This window comes from Myotis brandtii, unplaced genomic scaffold (genome assembly GCF_000412655.1).
Source record: "Myotis brandtii unplaced genomic scaffold, ASM41265v1 scaffold225, whole genome shotgun sequence".
NCBI lineage: Eukaryota > Metazoa > Chordata > Mammalia > Chiroptera > Vespertilionidae > Myotis > Myotis brandtii.
This window is the reverse complement of record NW_005358435.1, coordinates 4,312,124-4,320,891: the sequence shown is the minus strand read 5'-3', so window position 1 is coordinate 4,320,891 and position 8,768 is coordinate 4,312,124. Positions and strand designations below refer to the sequence as shown.

General features: G+C 48.3%; 1 protein-coding gene and 1 pseudogene across 1 annotated transcript in view; both read right to left on the bottom strand.

The window, feature by feature from the left end:
* The window catches only part of LOC102245310, a 3,946-nt pseudogene extending 3,668 nt beyond the window's left edge, over nucleotides 1-278 (bottom strand).
* Nucleotides 1-8,768, bottom strand: part of ACSS1 (acyl-CoA synthetase short-chain family member 1) — a 47,711-nt gene that overhangs the window by 26,336 nt on the left and 12,607 nt on the right. The window lies entirely within an intron of this gene.

Sequence of the window (8,768 nt, the reverse complement as noted above, 5' to 3'; positions counted from 1 at the left end):
GCCTCTTCTGTGAGATTTCATCTTTTCTCAAAAAAGATTTCGGAAGGAGGACAAAGGTACCTTTCACTAGCACCCCCCCCCCCACCACCACTTGCCAAATGTTATGATGTAAGAAAGAGTCCCCCAACATCTCCCAACACTGAAGTCCCCAGAATCCAGGGGCCAGAAATACGCCGACTACAACCAGGGGAGGAGGCTGGGATAGCCTGCGACAGTGCTGAAGAGGCAACCATGGTCAGTGACGCGGAGAGTAACCTCAGGTTCAGGGCAGGTGCCATGGCCATAGCTCTGGGCAGTGCTCGGGGAGATGGAGCCGGAGTATGAGTGACAGGTCAACGGTGAAGAGATCCTGTCATCCTGCAGGCCAAAGGCAGCAGTTTGCAGTCAAGAAACAAATGTAAGCTGTTCCAACAGAGAAGCCGGCGTTAGTTTCTACAGCAACTGCACAAGCACGGGAGCTCACCTTTCTCAACTGAGACACAGCAGGCACGTCCACCTCGTGTAACGGTCACAAGTATTAATGAGAAGGATCACCCATCTGGGACTCTGCCAAACGTTCAGTAGGCATTGTCTTTCCCATCAGATACCTTTGTTTGAAATCATTTTCTAAAATGACTAAAATCAGCTAACTCACTTTAGCGAACTGCCAAGATGTTAAAAATTCCTTTCTAGGAATCATGGGGCTGAGGGGGGCATCGGACAAGGAAATGAGAAGGAATGTTTCCTCCAAGAGCACAGGTCTGACGGGGGAAATGAAGGTACACGCACAAGAGTGTGAAGCACATTATCACCTCAGTGTGGTGACACACGCTGAGGCAGCAGGGAGAGCCTTCCGGAAAGGCTGGCTGTAGGGAGGAGGAGCAAGGCAGCACAGGGGAAACGAAGGAGTGAATTTTCCCTACAAGGGCACATGCCGCCTGGCTGTCACAGCTGGGCAGTTGACCCCTAGCCCTGGGGGAGGGTCTGGAGACCACCCCGAGGCAACCTTTGTGTCCCCTGGAGGGTCAAGGGGACTCAACATGTGCCCAGGGGCTGGCGCTGGGCCTGGGGGAGAGAGGCACAATCCTGCTGCATCCAGAGGAGAAATTTCTGATAAAGAATTTGATCCAGGTATATCTCTAAGCTCACTCCCCTTCCTATCCACTCTGCCAAAGCCATAAATCTCAAGGTCAAAGGAATTCTTGAAGGTCAGAAGGTGCAACCTCCCCAGGGTTTAGAAATCTCATTGTAACATTCTTTTGTTTTGTTAAACCTTACTGATAATATTTTTTCCATTGATCTTCAGAGAGAGTGGAAGAGGGGAGGGGAGAGAGAGAGAGAAACATCAGTGTGAGAAAGGCACATCCATTGGTTGCTTCCTACACGTACCCTGACCAGGGCTGGGGATCGACCTGCAACACAAGAACATGCCCTTGACCAGGGAATTGAACCCACGACACTTCAGTGCAAAGGCTGATGCTTCAACCACTGAACCACACTGGCCAGGGCTCACTGTCACATTCTTGATCACAGCAGTCCAGCCTCTGCTTCAACACCACACTGCTGGGAGTCAACACCTCACAGGGCTGCCTCTTTGTCACTTCTGTAGAGAAACAGTCTTCCTAAAATTGGACCAAGATTTGTAGCTGTTCAAATCCCACCCCTTGGTCCTGGCTCAGCCCTTTAACACTGCCCTGAACAAATCTAATTTGTCATTCAATGATAGCCCTTTAAATTTCTGAATACTCACCACTATCCCATGAAGCCTTTCATCTCCCAGGCTCTCTCATCCAGCCCTCTATGACCCCACTTTCACTCTCTAGATACCTCTAAGTTATCAAATGTACCCCACACTCCATGGTATATGCTCACAGTACTCAGAATAAAGGTACCCAGACCCCTGACCTCAACTCTACCTAACCATGTAAATTAAGAGCATCTTAATATTTTAATTCCTGACAGAGGTAGCTCAAATTCAATGGGTTCACTAATCCACCCCATCCCCCAATACATGGAACAGCTATTCTTTAACCAGTGCTTTCCTACATTGGTCAGAGAATTCTTTTAAAGCAGACCTTCCCGATTGTCCATTTGTCCCTATTTAATTCTAATTCTGTTTCAATTTCTACTCATCTTTCCAGCTAACCCATTATTTTTTGAACTTGGATTTTCCATTTTTAACTTTTGCTTTTCAGTAGCAATCACCTCCAGACTTAAACCATTGGAAAATATGGTGAGCGAGCCTAAGTCTTCAAAACATTAAGACATAAATGTTATTAAAATGATCCTGTTATTCCAAGTCCTCAAAGATTGTTCAAACGCATGTTTGTGGATACCCATGCCTTCTCAAAGACTTCCGCAAACTGAAATGCTACTGCTTCCGCATCGGACCCATAACACAGCCAAGCAGTGACCAGAGCTTCGGGCTGCCGCTGCAGGCAGCACCGGCTGCCTCCTGGCCTGTGGTCTCTTTGCAAGGACGGTTGTGCACAACTTTCTGAGAAATGATGGCACTAAAATGATTTAAAATTATATTTTCAAGCGCAAAGAGAAATATGACACTTATTATTCAGGTACTGAGCAAGATATCTAAACTCGTCTGCCATGTAGACTCCTCAGGGCCAAGGATTCAACCTGGGCATATGCAAATAATGTCACCAGATACATAAATGTGGCCTGGTGTGCATGGTGCTTAACACCAGTAAAATGCTGACTGGCCTTGGGGGGAAGGAAGAAGACCTTGTATAGCTAACTCCTAAGCACCCACTGGGAATAACATCCTATCCTAAAGACATCATTTGACTATAAGTATTTGTAACCAATATGATAACCTGCCCCAGCTCAGGTGGTATAAAGGCACCCTGGGTCCAGCTCAGTCCAAAGCAAGACACATTGAAGTGGAGTTCAGAAGAAAGAGAAAGAAATACACCGGCATCTATTTATCTGTCTTTAAATAAAGCTTTTTTTTTTTTTCATGGTTACTATTTGAAAGTATCTTTCCTTCCTAGCTCTTTCCTGATGACAGCCCAGGGAAGTAAGATAAGCCATGTGTGTGATCTTATATTTAAGGGAAATGCATGATTTGCTCACTCCCTAAAATTACTCTGGCTCTTAGTGGTCATTAAATAAACATCAGCTGCCTGATTTACCTCTGACGTACCCACTGAGTACAATCTCTACTCAGGCAGAAACTGGGGATTTATTGCCTCCTTCCCAAGATCCAAAACTGAGCCTAGCTCATTCAGGACACTCCATAGGTATTTGTTGAAGTAATGGGAACAGCAGGTAAGCCTGAAACGACAAGAGCCTGGCAGGCCCAGGCTCACTTGAGCTTGTGCCCTAACCCTGACCACTGTCCACCTGCAGGTGCCTTCCACCTGCCGAACCGAGAACGGGCGGGCGAGGTTTGCCATCACCTCAGTGTCACACTGGCAGGTAAATGTCCTGCCCCTTTCAGAGAGCACACAGAAAGGACCGCCACCACTAATAAACCAACTCATGGCTACTTTCCTCTTCATTTTCTTCTGCCAATAAGAGAATTAAACCCAGGTGATTGTGTTGATATGTGAATAGAAGGCCTGTGACAGACACAAAACACTTCATAGACAGTTATTTCTCTTCTCTAAGCCGAGCGCTTACAGGGGAAGGGTTAACTCCGTGTTCCAGATGCAAACAATTGAAAGAACGCTCATCTTTCCCCGCGACACTTCTCTAGAATTTGAGATTCTCCTCAGCAAACCATTTCTGAGAGACAACGGTGGTGAGAGAAGAAAGGATTGGCTTGGGGAAGCAGAACACAGAAGAAGAACAAGGAGAACATGGAAGGCCAGGCAGGGCATGGAGATGGCTCATGAATCGCCTCTCAGAACGCCCTGCCTGCTGGCAGACTCCTCTGATCCAACATTACTGTGGCCACTAAATCTGATGTAATGGTGATGGAATCTGCTCACTCTGCTGTTGACTCCACTGAGAGAATAGAAGAGGCTCAGGAAATTCAGCTGAATGGGCTCATAAACCAAGTACCAAATTCCTCACACATCATTTTTTCACTTCATGATCAAGACCTTTAGTAAACAAAAGTTGCAGTGAAATATAAAGCAGTAGCCACACTTAAACACGGAAAAACTCCCAAAGCTGCTATTTTCCAAGGAAGGTCCCAGGAATACTTAGGCTTCACAGGACACAAGAGCTGAACTGCCACTGGTGATGCCAGGTCAGCCAGTGAATGGGGGATCACTACAGCAACCTGTTTTCCAAATTCTTTACAAAAAATGTATTTTCCTTGAGGCTTTGCTATGCTCTGTAGAAAGTACTGGACTCAGAGTTAATCTCTCAGGCCAAATAACATCTGACCAGAGATGGGGTCCCCACTCCAGCTCCCCATATCCCTAGGGCCTTAGCTGCCTTATCTACCGAATGGCCTCATGATAAGGCCCACTTCCAGAGGGATTGTGAGGACTGCTATGGTCTGAATTGCTGTGCCCCCCAACATTTACATGTGGAAACCTTAGCCCCCAAAGATGATGGTATTAGGAGGAGGGGCCTTTGGGAGGTGATTAGGCATGAAGGTGGAGCCCTCAGGAGTGGGGTTAGTGCCCTCATAAAAGAGCCCCTCCCCCAGCTCCCCTGCCCCTTCCCCCATGCAAGGACACAGTGAGAAGGTGCTGGCTGTGACTCAGGAAGAGAACCTCAGAATGTCACCACGCTGGCGCCTGAACGTGGACTTCCAGACTCCACTACTGTGAGGAATAAGTTTCTCCTACTTACAGGACCGCAGTCTCTGGTGTTTTGTTATAGCAGCTGGAGCCGACTGAAGACAAGGATCAAATACGAGGTCCCAGGCACAATTATTGCAGAAAGTGGCAGAAAAGGAAACGTAGTGAAAATCGGTGCCTCCTTCATAGAAGATGGGCACCTCCAGTGCCTCTCCTCAGGAGGGAGGATGAAAATGCCAGTTTGGTCTTGTGTAAGCTGCAGGTACTGCGTCTGTGTTATCCACTGACTCAGAGGGAATGAGCCTCGCAAGCATGTGAATGCCATGCATGAAGCCCTCGCCTACACGGCCCACCTGCTGTGTCCCTGTGGCAGGGGCTGTGGGGAAGTCCTCGCCTTGGGGAGGGGGTGGATCTGAAAAGGGTACATCATCCACAGTCAGGTCTGTTACCAGCCTGCCGGTTCCCGGCACTCACTCAGCCTGTGGCCTGTGATTCTGAGAGGCCGGAGGGAAGACAGACAGACCCACCCCTCCATGCTCTGTGCACCCCACCCATCCATCACCCACTACATCACCCCACAGTCTCCATCAGCAACCCCACCTCCTCCAGCCACACCTGCCACCAACTAAAGCACAAGAGACCTCCTCTCTAGGCCCATCATCTCCTACCTCCTCAGCATCGAGGGGCTGGCTCCTTCCCTAACCCCCATATGTTACTATCCAGAACACCCTCCTCCTATCGACCTACCCCCATCACAATTCCTGCTCATGGAATGACAACAGTAACTGCTATTAAGTGCATGTCCTGTGCCCAGTGCTGCTCTGAATCCTTTGCACATCCACTTAACCCTCACAACAGCCTATCATCACCCCACCCTCATTTTCCAGGGAGGCACACAGGCTTTCTCACGGCTCTTCAACTGAAAGGGTTAGGCCTGGCTCCAAGGGTCTTCTCTCAACCAGTTCCTCCATAACCCTCAGCATCTGAACTGCTCACTTTCTATGGCAAAGGTGCCTGGACTTTAGGATTTTTGCCATCTGCCACCCCTGTTATATATGTAATATTGTGTTGGGGGGGCGTTTTTTAAATATATTTTTTATTGTTGATATTATTACAGATATCTCCAATTCCCCCCCCCCTCCCCGTTTCCTCCCCTCCTCTCAGCCCCTACCCCCCACCCCCAGGTCTTCCCTACCTATTGCCTGTGTCCATGGGCTATACATATAAGTATATAAGTTCTTTGCTTTATCTCTTGGGGGGGGGGGGATTTTTATGTAAATTTATATTTTAATATGTTTTTATTGATTTCAGAGAGGAAGGGAGAGGGAGAGAAAGATAGAAACGTCAATGATGAGAGAGAATCATTGATTGGCTGCCTCCGACACGGGATCAAGCCCGAAACCCGGGCACGTGCCCTGATCGGGAATCGAACCATGACCTCCTGGTTCATAGGTCGACGCTCAACTGGGCTATGTAAATTTATTTTAAGAATAAACTAAAGGCTCTGGACCTGAAGCTGACCCATTCAAAACAGAAATTAGGAAGTGTTAAAAGTCTGCTAACTGCAGTTACATCCAGCCTTTCTTGTAATCAGGAAGAAGGCGAACTGGGGTGGGGGTAGCTTTTTCCTTCATAACTCAGTGTTCGGTTCCACACTCAGGACCACCTGTCCTAGGGTGGTTTCCCTGTGCCTGTCCAGGTCAAGTGCCACATCCCAAGTCTCTCTCTCCTACTCTGACACAGCCTAGCATATCACTGGCCTCTAGACAAGCCTTGTGCAACGGAAGTAACCGTAAGACTTCAGAAAAGCTCTGCCCTCCTCCCTAATTAATGCCTAATTTCCGGCTGGGCCCATGTCCCCTCTGACCCCAGCAACTGGCCTTCAACCAGAGTCTTGTCCCCTGAAAAGACGTTCTTTCCTTTCTAGAAGAAAGCCCGCTCGTATCACTTGAGGGAGGAGCCAGTTCCCATGCTCCAGGGGCGCCTGCAGGCTGGCAGCTTGGACAAGAGACACTGGTGGACCGGCCTGGAACCCAGCCCGGAAAACAGCTGGTGTCCCGGCAGGACATTCACCCCTGCCCGGCAGGCTTGTTTACCTTCCAGGAAAGCACAGAAGTGATTATCTTTCCCGGGCAGAAAATGAGAGAGGATGTTGGTTTTCACTTTATAAATACATGCACTTTCCCCTGTGGTTAAAGGGGAAAATGCCACAGAATGTTGTTCCGGTCCCTCTCCAGGTTTACATGCCCACGTGCGATCTGGTGGGTCTCTGCCCGCTCCACGAAAGTCCACTGGGCCACAACAGCAACGACAAAACAGAGCAAGTGGGCTTGATACCGTTGTAATCAACCAGTTATTAGTAACAGGAAAGGAGCAAAGGGAAGGCCAGACATAGGCAAGTTCCCTGCAAAACACTGGGGGAAGGAGACTGGACAAAAGGAAGACAGACGAATGTCCAGTAAAGCTGGGAGGACTAAAGAAGGTGTTTGCTGTCAATCACACCGGGGGTGTGAAGATTTAGGGTATATAGCCCCCTCAACAAAGGAGTTTGCTCTCTTGTGCTCTTGGCTCTTGTGCTCTTGGCTCTCTTGGGACTCACATGACTCTGGGCTTGTGGGCTCCTTTGCTCCCGTTCCCCTGCATTCGCCCACACACGAGGACTAATGGACAGCAGCTAACCTGATGCTGTGCTGGACCTGGCTCCCCCATGCAAAGGACCCTCTGGACAATGGCTTTGCGTCTAGCTTTGTTGAAACCCCAGCTACACGTCTTCTATGACTGACCTAAGGGATATGGGTCTTTGGAAATGCAGGGATTTAATTCCACACAAATAAAAATCACTCGTTCTCCCATGCGAGTCCCAGAAAATTCTCTTCTCAGAATATCATAAGAAGTGCAACCCCCTCCCCAACAACACACAGTGGGGAAGAGGATCCCCCACTTCGTTTGATATCAGGTTCACACGGAAAGTTTCCAACCAGACACAGATGAGGGAGGCTCTATTTCTCAGGCTTTGAGGGGATCCACAGAAGTGAACCCCCGAAGGAAAGTAAGTGGGGCCAGTTTGCTCTGGCAGACACAGCCACGTGGGTGAGGATCCAGAGGGCACGCTCAGTGTGACTGCCTCTGGCCCAGGTTGTTTTCCTGGCCTTTGGGTCGCAGCTTGGAGAAAAACTGCTAACAGGAATGACTCATGTAGTCCACTGCTGTGCCAGCAAATGTTTAACAACCAACATTCTCAGGGAAGAAAGCCCTGATTGATAGCATTTGCCAATTCTTGTAGTGTAAATAGATAGTCCCACCACATTCGATTTCCAGCTACCAGCATGGCCTCCTGAATGACTGCGCCAGGACTTGGGAAGAGGAGCCCCTATGACACCAGATCCAATCCTGCGCGCCCTCAGCACCCCCAACACAGCCTGTGACTCCCCACTGAGGCTGGCCCCGAAGGCCATTGCAACCAATGTCTTCCTTCACAAAAACAGTCACTGTTCATTATTTAAGTCACTTTATTTAATAATTACTCATTTAATAATAAATACATAATTGCTAATAAAAATGACAGCTGTGTGGGCTGCCAGTCAAAATGGCGAAGTAGGTAAATGCTGTAGTTGCCTCCTCCCATGACCACATCAAAATTACAACTACACTACAGAACAACTATCATTGAGAACTGCTGAAGTCTAGCTGAACAGAAGCCCTATAACTAAAAAACACACAGAAGAAGCCACACAGAGACTGGTAGGAGGGGCAGAGATGTGGAACCGGCAGTTTAAAAAAAATCAGGGACATCTCAGCTGTGGAGGTGCCCCCTGAGGATAGAAGAGTCCCAGCCCCACCCCAGGCTCCCCAGCCCAGGGTTTCAGTGCTGAAAAGAGAAGTCCCCACAGCTTCTGGCTGTAAAAACCAGCAGAGACTGTGGTTGAGTGAGACAGAAGGTTTCTTTTTTTTTTTTCATCCTCAACCCAGGATATTTTTTTCCATTGACTTTTTTTTTAATATATTTTATTGATTTTTTACAGAGAGAAAGGGAGAGAGATAGAGAGTTAGAAACATCGATGAGAGAGGAACATC